Consider the following 23,243-nt stretch of genomic DNA (forward strand, 5'->3'; position numbering starts at 1 on the left):
CAACCAGTTCTTGCCTGCTCTGTTCAAAACTGGATGATTACTGTCATTTCAGTTTCATTTTTCATGCTAGCACAAAATCAACTCCAAGTGGTTTCTAAGTACCCAGGAAGCAATCTACAGCAGCTTCCAAGACCAGTCAGCTTTGATGAAGCAACCCCATTTATTGAAAAGCTATTATGGTCTCAGATTACAACAGGGTCACATTTGTGAGAAAGGTTCTCTCTTTAGCTATAGCAAATGGCCTGAGAATCTATTGCATTTCATAACCAATCTTTCATAGCAATGAAAGTATGAACACATACATACACTCACATTAGAGTCTTGCTAAATTCTCCTGTGTGGAGAGAAGAGGGGGGTTAATAAAAAAAACTAACAGTGGGGAAGAGCATCAGTAAGAGAAGCAGTAACAGGTACTGGAAGGCCACAATAAGGTCACCTCAAAACCTTCTCATCTCCAAACAGAAGAACCCCACCTCTCTCATCTGTCTTCATGGGAGAGGTGCTCCAGCCCTCTGATCATCTTCATTGCCTCCACTGGACCTGCTCTAACTCATCATTTCTTATGCTAAGGACCCCAGAGCTGGATGCAGCACAGCAGGTGGGGTGTCACAAGGGCAGAGTAGAGGGGGTGAATCTCCCTTGACCTGCTGGCCACTCTTGTTTTGATGCAGCCGAGAGTTCCACTGACCTTCTGGGCCATGAGGAAACACCTCTGGCTCCTGTCCAGCTTTTCATACACAGGAACCCCCAAGTCCTTTCTGCAGGGCTGCTCTCAGTGACTTCTCCCGGTCTGTGCTCATGTCTGGGATGCCCCTGACCCAGGTGCAGCACCTTGCACTTGTTGAATCTCATGAGGTGCTCGTGGGCCCACTCCTCGAGTTTGCCCAGGGCCCCCTGCACGGCATCCTGTCCTGCTGTTGTGTCATCTGCAAACTTGCTGGGGGTGCACCAGTGCCACTGAGTCCATGTCACTGAGGAAGATACTAAAGAGTGCCTGTCCCATGAGAGTCCTGAGGGACACCATTCATCACCAGCCTTTACGTGGACATAGAGCCACTAACTACAACTGTGTGTCCATCCAGTCAATTTCTTGTTGAGCATTAGCCCACCTTCCAAATCCCTGTCTCCAAACTGGAGATGAGGATGTTGTGTGGGACCATGTCAAAGCCCTTACAGAAATTTAAGCAGATGACAGTGGTCAGTTTTCCCTTGTTGACCACTGCAGTCACTTCATGATAGAAGGCCATCAGATTGGTCAGGCATGATTTGCCCTTCACGAAGCTGTGCTGGCTGTCTCAGATCATCTCCTGTCTTGTATGTCTCCTAATAATGCTTCCATGAGGATCTGCTCCATCATCTTCCCAGTAACAGAAGGAGGTTCACCAGTCTGTAGTTCCCTAGGTTTTCCTTTCTCCCCATTCTAAAAACAAGAGTGATGTTTCCTTTTTTCTAATCACTGGGGACTTCACCTGACTGTCAAGACTTTTCAAATATGGAAAAATATATTCCATCTTTGGAATAATCAATAATTCAATAATCTATTACCAGAAGTGTAAACTTTAAATGACTGGGCTACACAATCACATCTTGTCTTTGTGTCCATATATAAACTTTTTAAAGCTGAACTGGAGGAATAGGGGGAGGTAGTGGATTTTACATTAAATAGAAAATGTCATGCAAAAATTCTGTTAGCAGTGATGCTTCTGCACTGATTAAACTACATGCTAGTACATGCTAGTTTTACATGCTAGTACACACTAGTTTTATAAATGCATAGCTCTTGAGGACACATGCTGTTACAACAGTTCTATAAATATGCATTGTAAAATGTTTATGTGGGCTCAGTGTGTGGGCAAATTCACAAATAGATGTGCTAACCCCCTTCTTCCTGATGACCAATAACTAGAAGAGGAAAAAGAAGAGATCCCTTTTAGAAGAATAGTCTAGACAGTTCAAAAATAGCCTCTGTGCCCTTGCCAGGTACACAGAAAATTGAAAAAGTAGGAACCATGGTGCTTACTAAAACCAGAATATTGTTTTGTCTGTTTTCCATCCACCCTCAACCTTCTGCATTTCAGCACAGAGATTTACACTCATTCATTTCCCAGAGAAGGCCACTTCATCCCAAGGCTTATTTGAGAAGAACCATCAGCAGGTTTCCAGACCTTCATACAGCGCAAAATCCTGAACATTAATTAAGAGTGTTGGTGATGCAAAGTGGAAAGTGGTTTCAGAAGCTGAGATGTCTTCAGAGCTTTAGCTGATCCTTTCCCTATTTGTTCAAATAAAACTCTGTTTTGCTTGCTTGCTAGCTTATGACACAAGCTTGGCCTGGTGAAGGAGTTAAAGGTAGCAAGGGAAATCACATTCCCTCCTTCCCCTGCCTTTGCGTTTGAGACAAAATAGCAAAGAGTTGTTTATTCTTCTAAGTCAATGTGCATGTTCTGTGCACTCAGGATGACATTCCGTCACTGGAGACATGTGGAGTTAGATAACATCAATTTATGTTAAATAATCTTAAAATAGAAACACATACAGTGCTGTTTTAAACTTACTAGATAATCCGTTCTCAGAGTCTGATTCTGCATGTTGTTTTTTGTTTTCTTTCACTGTGTGGGAGATATTATCTCATGTTTTAGTGGATGTGGTCATTTTCTCTCTGTGGCCAAGTTTATAGATTCTTGCAGGTTCTGTTCCCACATTTGGGAGACTCTACATTTCCCTCAAGATCCTGTGTGAGCAAGAATTTGTAAAACTCCACTCTGCAAGTGAGCCTTCACAAACTTGAAGTGACTGAAACTAGAGAGCCCAGGGACAGCAAGAGCTGCTGCAGGAAGGTTTATCATGCAATGGTCTGGGATGTTAATGACTTATTTCCAAGCAGAGTGCTAATGCTGCATGCACACACTGTACAAACATAATAAAGCAATGCTGCAACCATCAGATCATAACACAGATAGACCAATTTGAATTGACAGTACTGAATTATAAATTACTATGTTTAGCACAACCAAACTTCAAGTCTGTAAACACTAACTCCACCCTGCTCTTACTAGCTGCTATAAATTTGCCATTAGAAACTAAGTACTGGTTTAAAGACTAAAGTTTCATTGTTTTTTATCTTCTCCTCACAAAGTTTTGATACTGTCAATATGAAGACAGTTCTACAGGTCAAAACTGGGTAAGTTACAGAGCTGCTAAAGATGAGCTACCATAACCTGCCATAGCTGTGATACTTCTCCAGCATGCTCTTTAACTCTCCTTTCCCAGTCCTCCAGCATGTTGTAAATTGTCTAGTAGCTAAACAGTCAACACAATACACTATACAGAAGACAAAAGAGATTGGGCTTGAAAACACCAGTGCAACCAGACAAAGAGAAAGTGAGTCTAAATTTAACAGGTTTTGTGTTGTGCCTACTTTTCCCCTGCCCCCTCTTCCTTAACTCCACCGTATGCATTAGTTCTAACTTGTTTCCCAAGGAACACCACCAAAGTCGTTGTCAATTTCTAGCCTTAATTTCCCACAGAATGCATGCAAGTCCCTAAACCCAAAAGTATTACAAGTGGGAAACATTAGTGCTGGACTGAGTCCAGATCTGATGACACAAAGTACAATTAAAGGTTCGGCAATTTAACAAATGACAGATGCTGCCCAACCACATTAAGAAATACCTTACAATGCATACACCTCAAGAGGCATTTTCTGAAGCTCTATAAATACCCTGTTTCTTGTATTTACACTCTCCAAAGAGTTCCTGCTAATGGTTCTCATAAAGCACAGCACACACAAATCAGACAAATTAAATGCTGCAGCCAAAGGTGATTCCTCCTGGCCCTTAGAAGTAACCATGCTTACACTGCTGAACTGATGATGCATTTTGCAACATTGCTTGGAAGGAAAGAAAACCAGCACACTCAGAAAATCTCACTCTTTCTACAACATCCACTTTATGAGAGAAAGGAAATAAGAGTCACTAGATATATTTTTTTATTGCAAAGATGCTAGTGTTTTACTCCATGATGTAATTCAAGCAAGAAGCAAAAGAAAAGGAAACAACAGAAAATTACTTTCCTGGAAAAAGAATTCTTGTTCCTCAGCAGACTACCTTTATTTACAAATTACAGCTGCCTGAGTTTTGCTCTAACAAACACAAGAAGTTCATACTTGCTTGCCCCAGTGAGTGGAAGTAATTATTTTCTGAAATGACAAATTATTATGAATGTAACTTTGTATTTTTAACTAAAAATCTTCTTAAGTATAAAAATTTGATTTAAGGTGTGACACCACCATATTTATTTCAATTCCTACATCATATAAGGAGATTCAATACAACTCAGTTTTCACAGAGCAGGATATCAAAATAACCGGGGGTCACAAAACAATGTAATGCTGAAGGAACTGAAGCAAATATTTCCAAATCAATAAAATCCAACACCAGACTTCCAACCTATCCCACCAGCACCAAACAAGCTTGCTTAATAAACAGGTATTCATCATTCAAATCTTAGGCTGCAAAAAAGGAATTGTATATATAGTATCAAAATAAGAGAAACAAGAAAAGAAAGAAAAAAATCACCCAGTCATGTGCATCATGATCCTGACCAGTGATTTATTCAGCCAAGCAGGTCACACAAGCACCTCCAACACTATTGCTACACTTTTACTCCTAGTTACTGGGGAAATTGCATTTTGTCACCTAGTTCACAGTCTGTAACAAATGACCTTAGTGTTTCAGAGATGAACATCCTGTGATGAGTATTCCTCCACCTTCCCAACAGATGTGTTAGACTGTGTGATGTCTTTCAGGCAGACCTGAGGTTCATTCACAGCAAATCTCCTCCCATGACAGAAAGAACTTCAAAGCCTAAGAGGGGCCTCTCATAATGTGGAGTTTACACTCAAAATGAGACATCTCTGGTAATTCAGCATCAAAAAAAACCCAAAACAAAACAAGTCATTGAAGTGTTTCTGTTCCTGTAGCAGGAATGGCAGGAATGAAGGCAAATAGTGATCATGTGCATGGTTCCTCGCATTTTTAGGTCTTCATGTTGGTACTTCACTATGGGTTTTGTGTTATTTCAGTCAGACTGGAAAGTTCCCACAGCACTGCTCACTTCTGAAATGCATGAATTGGCTTCCCTGGAAATAGCATTCAGCTGGAAAAGAACATGAGTTATAAAAGTAAAAACTACGCCAGGGAATAAGAGAAAGAAATCCTCTGCATTTACATTTTAAATTTATGAAGCACTTTGCTATAGTGAAAAATTCACGTAGCATAAAATCTTGGAGGCAGAATGAAGAAAAGACAATTTAGATGGCTTAGTTTTCCTTTAATTGTATTTTTCTACCATCTTCCCTACATCTTGGTCATTCCTTCCAAAAAAGCACACCTTTAATTCATACTCTACTGTCCATATCAGCTTGAAGAATCAGAAGCACTCTGGGCTTCTGCATTATTCTGTAGATAGAGAGCAGTTCAGTTTTCCATACAGGCTGACTGGTGTGGTGGAAAACATGTGTTCTCCAAAAGCCTGGATATTTCCAGAAAAAAGGTTTGCTAACAGCCAGTCATCATTCCCTAATTAGAAAATGAGTACATTTTTGCAACTTCTTTAAAACATCATCTCAGGAGCTCTTTGAGTTTTCACGAGGAATAAAATCTCTTCCTGCTTTTTTTCATCAAGACCTTTAAATCTCCTCTTGCCTTCAGGTAGCTTTTTCTACAGCCGAGACCACGACATTTCCTTACATTGTTACTGATGTTCTAATTATGAGTGCAGCGTTTGCCCTGGAAATATAATAGGAACTCATAGATTATATAATCTAAACTAAGTACTATTTCCCTTCTCAATCACTTGGAAGCTATCCCAAATAAAGCCTAACACACAGTTTACAGTTCATCCTCACTCAGGACTACATTAACAGCGGCAGATTTGTATGTAAGGAAATGCAAAAGCTGTCACAGCTTTTGGTTGATGGACACTTGGAAATTTACAGTAAACTCTGCGAAGTGCAGTGAAGTTTCTGTGTTTTTAAACCCAACCCATGATTACATAAAAATCTGAATTTCACATTTTATTCTGCCTCTTAAAGCAAGGTTTGAGCCCTCTGATTTGTGCAGAGAAGTTTGGAAACGTGAATGTTTAGAAAACAAAAATCAAAAGAGTCACCACGTATGTATTTTTAAAAATTTCTTAAAGCTCCAAATTGGACATTTTGGCTGCAAAGAAATTTTAAAGAAGTTTAAAAGAGGTATGGCAAGCTACGAGAAAGATGTAAACACATGCATAGCTTTCTCTCTGTCAAAGCATGATTTGCAGATCTCTGTAATAAAAAGACAGCTGGAAAGCAAAACACCTTGAGAGATTAACTGTAGAATTAATTTGCTGTCGGTTTGGCCATTTGTGAATTCTACAGATATGCACCCATAGTAGAGACAGGAACCAAATTAAGAACTTCTGTTATTCTGTTATTAATGCTCCAATAGGAGAGCAGTTCTAGTGTACTACATCTGGAATATTGAATAATTATATATTGAATAAGTTTTCCAATGAAAATTAAACTACACAAAACTCTAAGCATAGATTGTGTATCTTTTAAATATACAAGCAGAAATACAGATCACTGCAGTATTGATAATAAAATTTAAAAGCCCCAACCGCCACAAGAAATTACATGCTTCATTATCAGACTGTGGTTGTACATAAGTTTATGTCCAAACATATCCTTACTCACACCTCACTAAACAAGGCATATCCATTCAGGATATGAAGTTACAACAGTGCAGTAGTGATAGTTACCTTCACAGAATTCAGATTATTTTCAATACGGTGAAAAAAAAAGTACAGAAAACTGAGATTATGTCAGTGCTTTACACACCATCACAAAAAGCAACAAAGAAGAAAAGCAGAAAGAATTAAATCCCATCTCTGGTTCTGCAACCCTTTATACCTGCTAAGCACTGCTGACTGCATTTCAGATCACTCCACCACATCCCAGTGTTTCACTAAATGGCAACCTGTGAACTGCAATCTGGCATAACTGCATGTGAACAAAATACATCCTTAACTCTTGCTGTCAAACCCCCAAGCAACCAAACACATACTTATGAAATAAATAACTATTTGATATTCTCTGAATGAAATGCCATTTCAATGCTGAGCATGGTTGTCCATAGTCAACTTCACTTCAAATTTACCTTAGTTGAATATATTCAACTGTTAAATGTTATGATCTGAGACGATGAGTGACTTCTCTTTGAGCAACGTGTCTTACAGAAATGTGGTCCTCAACTTCTTTGAAGACCACGGTCAGGTTAGCTCTTCCAAAAAAAAAAAAAAAAAACCAAAAAAGCACCTAAAAGTCACTGCAGATAACTTGTACTAAAAATAGAAGTAATGTGAAGAATTTCACCACATAAAACATACATTTTAATAAACATACACTTTATTGGGATGGTGTGTCACCTTCTTCCAATCTCTCCTTTATTTCACAAGATTCTACTTCTTCCTCTCAGAATAAAAAAAAAAACAAACAGTCTGGAAAAAAGGCCCTCAAATTATTTGCAAAGTAAGTTCACCAAGGAATTGTTTTGGATTGACAATAGTATCACATTTCTTTCTGACATTCTATAGTCTACTACATTTAATCACAATATTTATACTGCCTAACATTGACACACATGAAGATAACATGTCATGGCTCTGACATCATACTCAGTGTAGGTAGTTTCTACTTCTTAGAATAACAATTCAGTCAGATGAAATACTAAATGAGATTTTAAGACAGCAGATGGCATCACTTAGTTATTTTTAATTGTTGCACACTGACCATTTACTGTGTATCATAATCCATTTTTGATTATGATAATCCAGGAAATAACAGCCAGGATTAAAACCGACCTGGCTTTAAGCTTTGAGAGGGTCTAAAAAACCACATCTGCTTTTCCATCTTCCTTTTATCATTTCTTTCTCAGTGTTCCTTGTGTAATATCTATGATATCATAGGGTGATGGGGAAAAAAGGCAGAAAGATGCATTTCCTTTGTCAATTCAGATGATATGCAGCTTTGGAAAGGTAAACTTTAAAAACAAAGGTGTCTGTACACAGGTTCAAACTGCCTGGAGAAATGGGAATTCAGAGATGGCAAGGTATCAAGTCATTTTTCTGAACACTCTTCAGAATAATAAAAACATGTTCTACACAGGGTATTTAGAAAGTTCCTGTCACAGTAGTTAGCAGGTGTTACAACCAAAGTATGTGATTGAAGAGGTGTGTTTTTCCAAGTACTGTGGGGAACTTGAGCTTACAATGCCACCAGGGAACAGTCAGCTGGACCACCTTCCTCAGACAGACTTGTACACTCAAGGATGGCAGCCCATGGTGCAGATGTGGTGCAGACCTGGCCCTATGCTGGCTGATTCCTGGTAAGGCCATTGGAATCTGTCTCCTCCTGAGCCACAAACTATTCCAGAGTACAACAGAGGGTCCCTTGAAACCTTGCATGAAAGAGATGCATGGGAAATGGGGAATAAACCATACAGAGAAGGGAAAAAGTAAGGTCAGAGTACAGGAGAAACACACTCCTCCTCACCCACACACACAGAGCTCTGCTTTTCTTTACCCACTCCTAACATTTTCTCTGGCCTTACCTTTTAAAAAATATTTCCAGAGAGCCATGCTGTATGTACTGTCTGATTTTGGAGACTGCAGTCTTATAGAATATTGAGCAATTCTCTGCAGGGTTCCCAAGAGCATCCTTAATTGCTGGGTAAGTGCAAATGCCCACTAGAATTCACGCTGAGTATTTAGTGTGCATTTTACAGTAGCCAGGAGCTTGACCTGAGAATCTTCTGTTGGTAGTAATAGATTTTTAATGAATAATGAGTCACAACAACCAACAGGGCAAAGGAGCTTGCATGGAAGCTATGGATTTCTTCAGAATAGAAAAAAGTACTGCAGAAAATACTGGAAACAAATGCTAGAAATAATGAAGACATTATGAAATCTTTTAATTTTCTACCTTCATAAGGCTCTGTTTTTTCCCTCAGTGTTCAGATCACCATTACACTACCAAAGCATTTGTCCTTTCTGCTCTAACCCTAGGCAGAAATAGGCCTTTTTAGTCACCCAGAGCATGTCATTATACTTCTGGAAAGCAAAAAGAACCCCAAAAGCTGTGAGGAACAGAGGGGAAAGAAGGGGAAGTATCTCTCTCTGATACAATTAATTACTCAAATCTTTTTCTTTTTTTAATGGAAGTCACTTTCTAAAGTGCTGTTAGTGCATGTATTAGAAAAAATTTCTTTTCCCCTTGGGTTAATTTATTTTCCAGCCTGCTAGCAATACAAACTGAATCTTACTGCAGAATGTAGAATCTGTAAGAGATTGAATTAAACTTATATATCCAACAATAATGTGAATCCAAACTAACAGCATATTATTAATGTCACAATAATTGGCATTAACACTCACTGTAGCCATATGCTTTCTGCTGAGTCAGTTTTGAGATACCAAAGTCCAAAAGGTAGGAAACAGAAGATAGAAGAAAAAATTCCTAGACATCACCAAATAGTTGGTAATTTGTTATTTGTAGTGAACATCACAACCATACCAACAAGAATGATCTGATACAGTTGTCTGCAGCAGCAGTGGTTTGCCTCAAGTGATCTTGCTCTGTCCTGTCGAAGAGCTGCAGCTCCACAAAATACGATTTGGACACAAAATCCACAAGACATGAGCTCAAGAGGTCTGTCCTCAGTGTCAGAAGTGAGGTCAGACAGACTTCAAATTTTAGCTGAAGCATAGTCGTTGAAGTATCAGACCATATTTTGACATTACTTAGAGGTCTACAATTACACCTAGAGGTCTCACAGGGCTATCTAAACCAGAAGCAAGTCAGCTGCCTAAGCCCTACTGCAACCAGCAGCTATTAACTTGGTTTAAACACTGTAAAATACCACTGAGGACTTCTAGTACATTTATGTACCTAGGCATTTCCAAATACCTGATCTCCATACACAGGTCTCTAAAATTCCTCAATACAGAAGCCATTCTGTCCTATTTGATGAATTTTTGTGGTACTGAATCTCACAATCAACCTATGTATTGCATTCTTTATGCAGAGGCACACATATAGAGAGAAAAAACATTTTCTAAAATCACAGGATAAGTTCTGTAGACATAGCTACATTATTTTACAGTCAGCTACAGAGAGCTTTTGAGCTAATCTGTGTTAATGAAGCATTATATTCTCTCCAGGAAATTTTATTTATTTACTTCTGAAAGGAATAAGTAGATCTCCAGAGCTCCAACAATTCCTACCATGAACCCCTAACCCTAAAGGATTCAGGTCGATTTGCCTTCCTGCACCTACAGAATAACTTCCTTCCCAAACCCTCCTTCTCATTTTTTCTGGACTAGTCTTCCCACTTAAATTCTGAATTTAAATAAGCAGTAAGAACATTTTGCAAGTGCATAACAATCTACTTACACCTTTATCCCAATCTCAGCTGTCTTAGTTGGTTTGCAGACACCTGTGCAGCAAATGCCAAAGGGACTGGTTATCCCTTCAGCTCCTTTAACAGAGTGCAATTCTGGAAACATGAAAAATTATCTCCTCCCTTCTGTCTTCTACAGTGCTTTTGAACTGGTGGTGGGAGGAGCAGAAAGTCTTCCTATCTTGCAATGTGAGAAAAAGCGAAAATTCCCATCAGAAGTGACTCACCAACATTAATCATATATACACCAGATTGAAAGGCACTCAGAACATGAAGTCTGAATCCCAGCCTCAGTTAAGCAAATGAGAAGCAAATTTCTCAGTACTGTCATATTCTTTTAACTGCTGTATCTGTACAGCTTTGCACAATGAAGCTGATGACTATAAATTTATTCTTTCTAGCACTGAACTTTTACAGAGAAGTGCTGCTGAATCTTTCGGAAGAACAAGCAATTGAGTAGCATGGATCTTCCTGTGTCTTGAAATGAATAAGCACCAGTGTAAAGATTTTCACATGTAAAACATTCACATTCACATGACTTACCACCTGGTCTGTGCATTAAAATGAATATCCTTATAGCTTAACCAAGCAGATGAAGATCAGAATCTTAAATAATCAAATTACACTGCAGGTCGAGATATTTACTCTTCTGTCTGCTTCTCATAGGGAGTACTGTGAGTTTTTATTCACCAACACAAAATCCAAGTAAAAAAAAACCCAGAGTGTACTGTTTAGATTCAAGACTACAGCTAAATATTGGAGATGAGTAGGTTTGAAGAAAAAGAAAAAAATAATAAGAAAAAGTCCTACTGTCTCCAAAAAGAAGTTTGAGAATAAGACAATTTATTTTCTTATTTAAAACAAAAAACACAATGAAGCCATGTTTGGAAATACATACATGCTACTTGAATTTACAAAGCAGGGAGTTTCCCCATTCACACTATATTTGCCATACTCTCTACATTCTTCATAAACTGGACTCAGGCTTTTTGCCTTTCTAGTATTCTTAACTCTATATAATACTAACTACCTAGCTCTTACAGCACTATACCTAGAATTACATACAATTAATATTCTATTAGCCATAAAAAACAACAGTATGATTACAAAAATAAACTACACTTCTCCTATTTTTCAGGGAAGTATTCCAATGCCCAGAACTAGATTATAGTCTGTCAAAGCCCAACAAATTCAGGATAAATCAAGTGCTACTCTAACATTACCTTGGCATAAAAGAAATCAAAGCCTCACTGCAGTATAGTGCTTGAGCTACTGCCAAGTTACCAATTTCTACTGGCATTCAATTATGTTGCATTTCCGGAAGCTAAGGCACAGCTTTAGCATGAGCAAGGCTGCTCTGAGCAAGAGACTTGTTCTGTTCAGATTAACACTTACCTGATAAATAGGTTTAATATGTAGCAACGTGTGACACAAAACCAGGCAAGGATGTAAATCTAGCTCCTTGCTGATTGCTAGAGGATATTTAACTCAAACATTATAACTATCATTGTAAATAATAACAATACTTACGTAAATCCTGCCTATGTCTTGCAAACTTAAGAACAAAATGGTCATATTTTCTTCTGGGCAGATGTAATTAAAGAGTCCTGGTGAAAAACTGGTTTCTGATATTCTTCAGACATTTATACACCCCTAGAGAAAACGCCTGCATGACTTCAGAGCTTCAGTCTGTTCTAGCTCCTCACACAACACAAAACCTTGCTGCTTTGCACAGATCACGTCTTGCTTTTGATATTCCCTCTCCCAAATCCTGACAGGGAGCAAGACCCCCAGGATGAGCACAGTGATAATCTCACTCTCTGTGACGTGGAAGTGTTGCTTTTTGTATAAATATGCTGCTTCAGACTTAGGTCACAATCACTCTCTTTTGGAAGCTTTGAGGCAAATTGATGCTGTGCCCTCATCCTTTGAAAAAAATCAGTGACTTTGTCATCCAAAATCTGAGGTATCCCAAAATATTACTCACTTCTGAGACACTTGGGTCTGCTTGTGCATCATTCAAGAAAAGAAAAATTTAGAAAGTAGAATCCTAAGTTGTCCATGATGCCACATTTAAAGGGGTCCCTAGCAATGTCAGTAAACTAAGTTATCCAGTGAGAAAAGGGTTAAACGGGACCTGGCAGAAACCAATACCTATTGACCCAACACCATCTCTCTGACAGGAATGCAAGACAGGAAGACAACTTTGCCCTAAAGGAAGCTCACACCAATCTCTCAGTAAATGTTAGGTGGAGCAGGACCACGCCCATTTGTTCTGCTTTCACACCTTGTTTATGGAAGTTTTTCTAATGTCTTAACTGGCAAAAATACTGGACACAAGGAAGACTCATTTTAAGACAGAGCCAGGCTAAGGTTCACAACTTCTCATGACGTTCCTGAAAGTTTTATCTTACAGATGCAGTCACTAGTTTGTAAAGCAAGAAAAACAGAGACATTCTAATTTTTAGTGACTAGGCTTTTTCACAGTATTTTGTCATGTTTGAAAAAAATGCACTCTGTAGAAAGGGATAGAGACATCCTAAGATTCAAATGTCCCTTAAGAATAACTCCACATCCTCTGGGTAAAGATTTTAAGCAATAAGTAAAAAGAAAGACTGGTGATAAAGTGATTCAAATTGCTACTGATGGTCCCAATGCCATGTTATTGTAGTCCAATGTGCAAAAGTGTGCAAGATCTTCAAAAGTCATATTAATAATGCACAAAAGTTTGGTCTAAGGACTATCACTTTGGTTGTTACATACTATCCTATGAAGAAAAAAAACAGAACAAGGCAAGTCCTTGTTTCTTGGTAGATTTTGAGAACATAAAAAATGATTTTAGTTTAAAAACTAACATCTCTACTCTCTTTTGTGCACTGTTAGAAGGAAGTGGGAATAATGCCTCACAACATTTGAGAGTTGTAACTAGCAAGATCAAATCAACCATGATCAGCTTGCAATCTGAATTTCTAACATCAGCTTATTGAATCCAGAGCAGCAGAGGGGACCAATCCATATTCCTGTGAAGCACCCAGCCCTCAACAATCACTCCAAATTGCATGTGGAAAAAAGCAAAACAAAAGCATGGTGCCACATGTCTAACAGGGACTGTACACAGGTGTTTACATTTAGACCAGGGAAACTGCCCAGGTTTTCACAGCCCTTCTGGCAGCATCAGTAAAATGTCAGTCTGGTCTCCATCTCAGCCCCACCACACCACAGCAGTGACTGAAAAGGCAGAAAGTACAGGAGGTGGTCTCCCAGAGGCACATGTGAAAGGCCACATGCTTATAGGACAAAGAGATGACTAATTTTCACTTAAAAACATGGAAATAAGATATTCTGTTAAAAAAAAAAAAAAAAAGGAGCTTCATGGCAAGAACACTATGCAGATATGGAAATATATTTCTGAAAAGAACAAAGAACAAAACAAACTAAGAAAAGGGTGAAGGAAAAAGCCACAAAAACCAAACCCTCAAACCAAGCCCAAAAATCAGACGTGACCACCAGTGAAAAAAAAAACAAACAACCAACATAATCAACCAGAGCAAACATAAACAGATTCCTGATTTTAGGCTATTCTATAACCTAGTGGCTTGTAGCTCTTCCAAGAAACTGGCGTTGGAACCTCCCTCCAGAGCAGGCTGGAGAACAGTGATCCCGGGTTTTCTGGGTCCTGTGCAGCCCTGTGGGCACACTGGCAGGTCTGTGATGTGGCACCTGCTTTGTCCTCCCCATGGCACAGAGAGCTTAGGCACGCACTCCAGGCTATCGTTTCCCCCTCCAGAAAAAGCCAAGCATTTCAAAAGTCTGCTCCAACTTTGCAGTTGGACACTTCCCTCCCTGTTTTAATTTAGTCCCAAGGACATTGTTTAAGGTCAGCACGAATCCATTTGTAGAGGCAGGAACAGAAGCCCAGGACCAGCCTGAGATGTGGACCACACCCTGCTGCTCACTGCCCAAGTATGAGAGCATCGCTCAAGATCCAGGGGTTAATCCCTTCTCTTCTCCAGATGCTTTGCAGTAACTGTTCTCACACAGGCTGGAACGCACTGTGAAGAGTGCTAAATTTCCAGTTTCTCTGCTCTTATGACTCTGATTCCTTCTTCTTGTCTGTTTAGAAACATACTGAAGTTACATACACCACAAATAAAACAAATGTCTTTGGAAAAGGCCTCGGCAAGAATGCTCAGGAAGTCTTCTGCAGTTTGTGATTCAATCTGCTTCCTTCTCCAGTTTAACCTGACAGGATGGCTTGTTATTAATCTGTGTGATGCTTCAGATATTTTCAGTAAGTCTTACTGAGAAATTTTCCTCTCGTTCAGACTAAATGTGAGTTTTCATCCATGTTATCTGATTTTTTTTCTTGATCAGAGAACAAGTTCTAAACTAAGCTCTCCATTGATATAAAAAAATAGAAAGGGGCTGACCCAAATACGGAAAATCAGAAATTGCAAGGCTATCTAAATAGAAAACTCTCATGAAATTTGAGTCTCTGAGGCAAGGGGAAGTTTTTATCTTCTACACTTTTAATTAATTTCTAACCCTGTTAAGTACACCCAAATACACATCCACCTTTGTTTCTACCTATCTAGTAGGATAGATAGGTTTCAACCTATGATAGAAGAGTCCCAGAAAATTATGTCGGTAAATAGGAATAATGACCAGTCTTGATGGTGGTATAACAAGAAAGGAACAAAAGAAGGATCATGAAAAATTGTAGAAGCAAGCATTAAATCCCCAAAGGGAACAATTAAGAGGAAGTTAATGAGTAGCCAACATGGGACTGAGCAGGAAACCAACAGTGTCAGAAACTTACGGAAGAAAAGCAGCAAATGTAAAATGTAAACAAGAAGAACAGAATGAAATAGGATGTTGGCAACAGGCAAAGAAAAATTCAGGGCTTTAGAATCTGAGGAGAATTGAAATTAATTTCAATTGAATTGAAATCCAGTCAGATGCAGGAAGGTGAGAAAGAAAAAAGGCCAAAAGGATCACAAACAATTTCAAAAAATAAGGCACTATTAGAAAAATTACATGATACACAAATTTTGGCAGTAAGTCAAATTTTAATTACGTTTTCAATTACTAATTATGTCTTCTAATTGACTGAATGAGAAGACAGAATTTCAAGAGTTTAAATGTTACCCTTTTTCCCACCTCTATGATCTCCTCATCACAGTGGAGAACCAAATTCCTTCAACGACAAGAAAAGGGCATATGCTACAAGATAATCTCTGTTCCTTAACACTACAAAAAAGGTCTATCCTCAATGAAGAACAAGGGAAAAATTTCAGTTACCTGTGGAATAGGATTTTATAACTCTTTGTGACAATAAACCTCTCTGAGAAAGCAACCTATCTAAAATGGAAATTATGTTTAATTTTTTTTCTGAAGTCTTAATTGGAATAATTACTTCTCCAACCTTATGAGCATCAAAGAGAACACAGCTGAGGAGCATCAGCAGGCACACACAGTGCACAGCAGTGGTACCTGCACATCACCACACCAAGTTACACAGACACTCACCTGAAGCATCTCCACTTCTTCCTGACTTCCTTTTAATCAAATAAGAGACATAAAGACACTGTTGGGTCCAAAGTCAGTGTTATCACCTCCAGGTCACCTTCCATCCCTGCTCTGTGGGCAGAGCACTGGGACACCGTGAGAAGCAGGTTCAGACATTTCCCCTGCAGTCTGACAGGACAAAGCTGTCATGGTTAGTGCTGGAACTAATGCTGGCCCAGAATGCAAAGAAAGATACCTGGAGCTTTGCTCCTGCTCCCTTAGGGATAGTACATGGAACATGTTGTTATTTACAAACTACTGGGAAAAGGCCAATTGCACTCCTTTCACTTATGATGGCTTTCAACTACATGTGTTAAATCTTAAAATTATATAAATTAAGGTGCACTGGCCAGGGGAATATGAACTCATTTTCGTACTACTGCTTTACCTAAAATTACTTTAACAGGCAGTTTATTAATTTAAGATAGAACTTTAAGTCTTTTTGCTCAAATTCAATGGGAACACTTACGCAATACATGTCACAATGAAATTAATGTGCATTAAAATCTGCCCTTTGATGAATTTCAATGTATAGACAATAGTGCTTACTCTGGAGCCACGTGGGAAGACATTCTTTATCCCTTATTTTAATTTTAGCATTTAAGACTAATTCTTTCAATAACTGTTAATGCTTAATTAAGAAGGATAACAGCAGGAGTAATCTCTCTTAGAGCATCCAACATAAATATAAATGTAATTTCAGAACATCTGTTGCTATAGTTTAAGTATAATACTATGTTGAAAATGGGAAAAAATTGAATTAAACTGATACTGTACATCTAGGGAACCCTGATAAAGTAAAAACTGTTCACAGCTCTGTGAGAACAGGTTTTCTGTATATTGCAGAATGGCATACAATGCAGAGCAAAGATTAATCACTACACTCTAAAATAAACTACGTCTGGAAGAGAATATGCATGGACTTCTGTGCTCATGGTCACTAAAAGGCAAGGATAGATTTTACAGAACAGAACAAAACTGTTTCTGAATTTGTAGGGAAAAAATGTTCAGAGTACCTAAAATTTTGCTGGAAATTAAAGAAAAGTTCAAAGGAAAGCAAACTTCCATTTTTGCAGTGGAGAAGGCAGCAGTGAGAAAATTAATCTTGTGCATTAATCTTAGCATTCCTCACAAGTGACTCAGGCCTGCAGAAGAAAACGTTCCCACTATCGGGTTAGAAAACGTCATGTTTCCCACACAGGAGAGAGGAAAAAAGCCTGAGCAGGGCTGGTTTTACTACTTCCACCCTGATTAATTTGCTTGCAGACCCTTCTGCCATTCAGAGTTTCAAATTGTTAAGGAAAATAGTTGCTATTTACAAAAAACAAATTTAATTAGTCCTCAAGTGTAGAATAAGCTTGAGTCAGAACATTTCTAAACAATTATTTAACTATTTATAATTTATTATAATAGCCCTTGGTAAAAGCATCTTAGAAGCACATCAGCAGCAAAACAGAGGATAGGCTAATGAACCTGCAGCTGTGCAGATGTGTCCCAGCAGCTGTGCAGATGTGTCCCAGCAGGAGTGACAGCACCCTGGGTGTGCCCAGGGGGAACAAACCACAGCAGGTACAGAGAGCAGGAGAATGGTGACACCCACGCCCTGCAGGACTCAGGGCAGGCTCCGTGGGTTTGAAGGAAGGATGGGTGGACAGGACACAGCTGAGCACTGAAAACTCACATGGGACAGTAAGGCAGGAGACTCAAAAATGCCTCCTGTAGAGCCAGGTAAAAAACACCAGAGCTCAACCACGTGCAAAACAAGAAGGAATCAAACCATACAGAACACTATACAGATTGGTATTCATTGATCTTAAAATTATTTCCCAAACAGTTACTCGTTGAGCTTCTGACTCATATTAAGTTTTATTATATTAAGACAAGCTTTTGTTTCATATTAGTGTGACATGAAAGTTGAATTTTGCATGATTTTTCTCTATTGTTATTTATACACATGTGAACCATTTAAAATTCCAAACCAATTTTTTACTGTGTCTCTGAAAGAAAATTATCAGTTTGGACTGAATAGTTTTTCTGCACCAGCTTAGGTCTTTCAGTAATTGCCTTTCCACAATACAGTATTTGAAAAAGAAGTGGGATTGTTGAAAATTATTATATTGGCAAGGAAAGAAGGCAGGCAAATTATTAAGGACAAATATTTCAAGTTTTTAAAGCCAAGCCCTCCTATGATGAATTCTATTTCCAACTTCCTGCTACTTTATTATATTCTATTGGACAGAAACGTTGTAGAAAGACATAAAACATGATTTAAATGTTTTCCCTCTCAATATGTACCTTCCATGTTAGGTCAGTTGCACCATTTCACAGCTCACCTGAAAATTTGTAATAAAAACACAGAAGTAAAATACATTTGAAGAATGCCTCCATAAAACAGGGAATTCTTTTCTCTTTCAAAAAAACTCAAGGAATTTTTCCTCTTGCTACACAATGGTAAGTGATGTAAGACAAAAGAATGGAATGAAAGTTATTAACACATTTTTCTATTTTTTTTTTCTGTATTTCACTGTGGTTTACAATATCCTTAGTTTTGTGTTGTTAGAGGGGTTTTGTTTTTAGTTGCTGTTGAGTTTGGCACAGACAGACAAAGTATCTCCAAGCCATGACCTATTAGAAACTGCAATTAAAGAAAAAAAAAAAAAAGCTATCTTATTACTAGCTAATTACTAGCTAGGTGTTCATTTTAATCTATCAACAGGTTACAAAGAAAAGAAGATGAAAGTAAGATAGCACAAAGAATTATTATGTACCAACTACATTCAACTGATGAGTTTTCAAGGTGATTTTAAAAATTAATACACAAAATGTGTATACTGCAGACTTTGTATTACCTTTGTGAAAAGAAGACTACAGCAGTTATTTCAAGACAGAATACTTCACAAAAAGGTCGTACTTACGTTCTTATAAAAAGTTATGAAATTCAACAACTACTTTCCCCTTGTGTCACCAGGTTCTTAACAATTTCACCAAAAAGGAGCATCAAGTAGACATCCACACATACCCATTTTTTCATCCATTCATAGCCCACTAATAATTGCAATCTGCATGCCTGCTAACATTCATATTTACTGACTTGTTATAAGCACCTTTCATACATATACAGACATTGACATGAACTTGGGGAAGGATTATAAAAGAACTTCATAAAGAAATCTACTAATTTCATCAATGTCTGACAGCTTCACTAAAAAACTTCACTGGAAAGATACAAGCACTAGATTTTAAACCCAGTTAACCTTAAATCAGCAGGGCAGAAACTGGAGATTTTTGTTTCATTTGGAGTGACTGCTGTTCTAATGCTTCAGAGCATCTCAATTACATTAGAAAGGCATATCTCACAGGCAGCATCTACAAAAACACGATTAAAGCTAGCTGTTGATCCCTAATAAATGAAATAAGAACGATTATAAGACAGATGTTCTCAGAATCAATAGAAAGATCGGGGAACTTAAACCCTTGAGAAGTGAAATAACATCCCACAAAAAAGTCAGTAGAAGAATAGGATACCCAATTCTACTGACATATTAGATTGGCCCCAGGGTGGGAGATTCCACCTTGGAGAAGTCAAACATACCAAGTTAGGACAATTTTTGTTATAACGCCATTATTCTCTATTAAAAAAACAAACAAACAAACAAACAAACAAAAAAAAAAATTCTGAGATTTCTTTGACCCCAATTTTACATAATGAATTTGAAAGCTTAGAATTGTAAATGTTAAAGTAAAAACCTTTATATAGGTCCAGATCTTAAGATGCAAACATTTAAAAAGAGATCCTCAGGTATATTTCAAGCTGTCAGTGTGGTTAGCAAAATAGAGAAAGCTTAAGAGTAGAAGGAGTGTGCTGAAGTCAGTGGGTCTACACACACTGCATTCAGTCACGCAGGATTTTCTCTTTAATGCTGATGCTCCAGAACTGCCCAGGAGACTGCTTTCATGGTAGATAAAGACTAAAAATATAATCAACTTCCTTGAGCACTGAAGTCAGCCATTACTCACTTCTTTCATACAATAAAGATTGACTTCTTGATCTACAAGAAGTCTTCTTGTTTTTACACCCATACTATATCCTAGAAATGCATTAACAGAAAAGGAACATTACTTTGAAAGGAGTAAGAATCCCACTGCTAGGCTGCTTCCCCTGCTTCTACTGTTCTTACTGAAACAATATCCATTAGCAGTTGTCTGATTTCTTCTTAGCATGGAGCACAGGCAGGGTGGGCAGCAGCACTGTCACCTGTCACTGGGTGAACTCTGTGCTAAGATCCCAGTGGAGAGGACTGTGCTCACATGGCAATGCCACAATGGCTGAGATATGTCACCCTTCAGTGACAAAGGAACAAGACACTGCATCACTGACAAACAGTGATATATTAGTAATGGACAGAACTGCTTAATACAGATATACAACAAACTAACATTTATCCTGATGTAACTTCCTCCCATAAAAAACATAAATCATTCAGGAGAATGTTTCGAGTCTTGCTGTCACATAAGGTACCCTCAGAATATACATATTGTACCACTAACAGCTGCTTTACATAGAGAAATGCAAAGGAATGTTACTGCAATTAACAACTGACCGTTTTTATGTTACACGTAAGGGAAAATGCATCAGAACATATCCAAATGATAAAAAAACCAAACTTCTGTCTGAAACAGAGTCCATCAAATCCTTTTAAAATGCTTTGTTTCTGTTATGTATTTTAACTTTGCACAAATGCTGTGGGTTTTCTAATGAAGGAGACTAAAAATTAAGTATTTTTATATAATAAATAATGCAATAGAACCTCATTGTAGGTACACTTTGGAGCAACTAAGAATGTTTAATCACTTTTTTCCTAAGATTCTCCCCTAACTTCACATTTCAAAAGTTGTACAGCATGTCAGCTGATGAATGACATGCTGAATATCCTGACAGAAGTAAAGAAATCTGCAAATGCCACATTCTAAACAATTTTCTTTAAAGAAAAATATTTTAAAAAACCAAACAAACAAAAAACTTAAAAAAAACCAAAACAAAACAAAATAAACACAAAAAAACCTACAAGACCTTTAAGACCTTAAAGACTATTTAACCCATTCAACCACAAAACTATAATTTCTTTTATTTCGTAATACGTCTCTTCATATGTGCTAACTACCTCCTGTCTCTTTCCTTTAAGAAATTACTAGGCAACTTGGCAAACAAATAAAATAAAACAAACTTTTAAAAAGTCTCCAGATGTTCAACCCTGCCAAGGACTGAGCACCTGAAAGGTGAGAGGTTCCCCAGATGCTTAATGCTTAACAAGAACTTCCCATATCTCTTGAGACCAAGCCAAAAAGAGCTTTTTATTTCTTGGTGTCAACCCATTTAACATAAATCTATCTCCTTCATGCTGTGTTTTCTGGGAAATGTGAGCAGTGTCCCGTCTTTGAATAAATCTTTACCTTTTTGAGCCACAGAATTCTCAGTAACATTTTAGCCATATACATCTGCAGCTTATTTTGCATGAATTAACGTGACTTTCCCATAATAGTTGGTTTTAACTTTATAAATAACTGACAAGTGTTAAATAAACTCTTTGGAAAGCAAAGCTCAGGATGGGATGAAGACTCTCTGCAGCCACCCCACCAGAGGCCACCACAGCTGCTTGTCCCCACCACCCCAAAGCTAACTGGGGCATTCCAAGGCAGCAGCTCGTGTAAATATTTTGAATGTCACATTCACAAGGAACATAACTGGGCAAACCAACTGCACCATGGAATGGAAGTTACTCTGAGAAAATGCAGGTTTTTAAGAACCAATGCTTATGAAAAATCCTGGGCTAGCATATATCCAAGTTTTCACAGGTTTTCTCCCATTTTTCAAGTTACAGAGCAACACACACATCCTAAAAATCAGGCAGAAAAAAACCCAAACATTTACAAGCAGTTCTGACATTCACCCTTACACACCATTGTCTGCCATTTTCCTTGACTTGCTACCTGTTCCTTCCACCTCAAACCCATGCATCAGTACTTCAGCCCTTTCCCCTCCACTTGTACATGGTGGTATCCGTGGGGAAACTCACTGTGCCCTGGCTCCCTACACATTTTCATTTCTGCAACTCGGGCAAGGAGAGAAGGTAAGATCAGGAGCCTGAAGGGAACCGTGGAGAACTGATTTAGAAGATGACTGAGCAATTTCCAGCATAGCTGCTCTGTGCATGCATACACCAGGTCCAGGGAGATAACAGAGCCAAGGAAGACAGAGTCTCCTCTGGCTGAGGAGGAATCACAGGACAAGGACAGGACTCCTCCTTGGCACTGGGCCCCTGCCAAGACGAGGCAATGGGATGAAAGGACTTGACCTCTGAAACTTGCCTGAGGATCAAATAAGCTTCTTCACATGGTGTACAAATGTAACTGTTTTGATTGTGGTTTGCCATCCTACTAGACTGAAATAAGAGGTTTTCTCTCAGTATAAACAAATTACATCAGCAGCCCAAGGCATTGTGGGAGAGCATGTACACATTTTCTCCATGAGCACCTCCTGTGTGTGACACTGCACCAACCCTTCATCTTAGCAGGGAGGGCACCCTCAGGCCAGGCAGGCCACCACAGACAGATCCTTGCTGGACACCATCATGGTACTCAGTCCAAACAATATAAAAAGAGACAGTCCCTGCAAAATCTAACATGACAAGGATCCTTCAGTAACTTTTGTAAATGACCAAATCTCCTCATTCTCTACCCTGATGGTCACCAGTGACATCTTCTCAAAGTCTAATGACAAAGGGCTGGGTTCCAACACCTCTACCAAAGAAAATATAGAAGCATGAAGAGAGTTGTTTTGAAGCTAAGAATATTTTAAGTAACAGAGTTGAAAGCAAATACAAAAATACCAACTGAAAAAAAACATCATAGAGCCTGAAGGACAAGTAAGGATTATCTTACATGACAACAGATGTTGGGACTTCATCCAAGGTGAAAGGGCACAAGCAGAGAGCATTTCCTCTTTTCAGCACCCCATCTCAAACCTCACAGTTGGTTACACTAACAAAAATTTATAGCGCCATTGACCACTCAACACTCAGCTCTTGCTATGCCAAGATCCCACCTGAGAACTGTCTCAGCAAGAAACTGCTCCCCTCCTTTGTACCACGACAGGTGACATGGAAGCACAGTGGCACA

At 38.5% G+C, this 23,243-nt stretch overlaps 1 protein-coding gene across 3 annotated transcripts in view; it reads right to left on the bottom strand.

The window, feature by feature from the left end:
* Positions 1–23,243, bottom strand: part of ARHGAP6 (Rho GTPase activating protein 6) — a 312,268-nt gene that overhangs the window by 108,286 nt on the left and 180,739 nt on the right. The window contains exon 1 of one of the 3 annotated variants that reach the window (XM_088160197.1): positions 10,493–10,647. The exons of the other annotated variants lie outside the window; for them this stretch is intronic. The gene's annotated coding sequence lies outside the window, so the exon portion shown is untranslated. Of the gene's footprint in view, positions 1–10,492; positions 10,648–23,243 lie in introns of those variants that run through there. 3 annotated transcript variants of the gene reach the window in all.

This window comes from Sturnus vulgaris, chromosome 2 (assembly GCF_052056855.1).
Source record: "Sturnus vulgaris isolate bStuVul1 chromosome 2, bStuVul1.hap1, whole genome shotgun sequence".
NCBI classification, from domain to species: Eukaryota; Metazoa; Chordata; class Aves; order Passeriformes; family Sturnidae; genus Sturnus; species Sturnus vulgaris.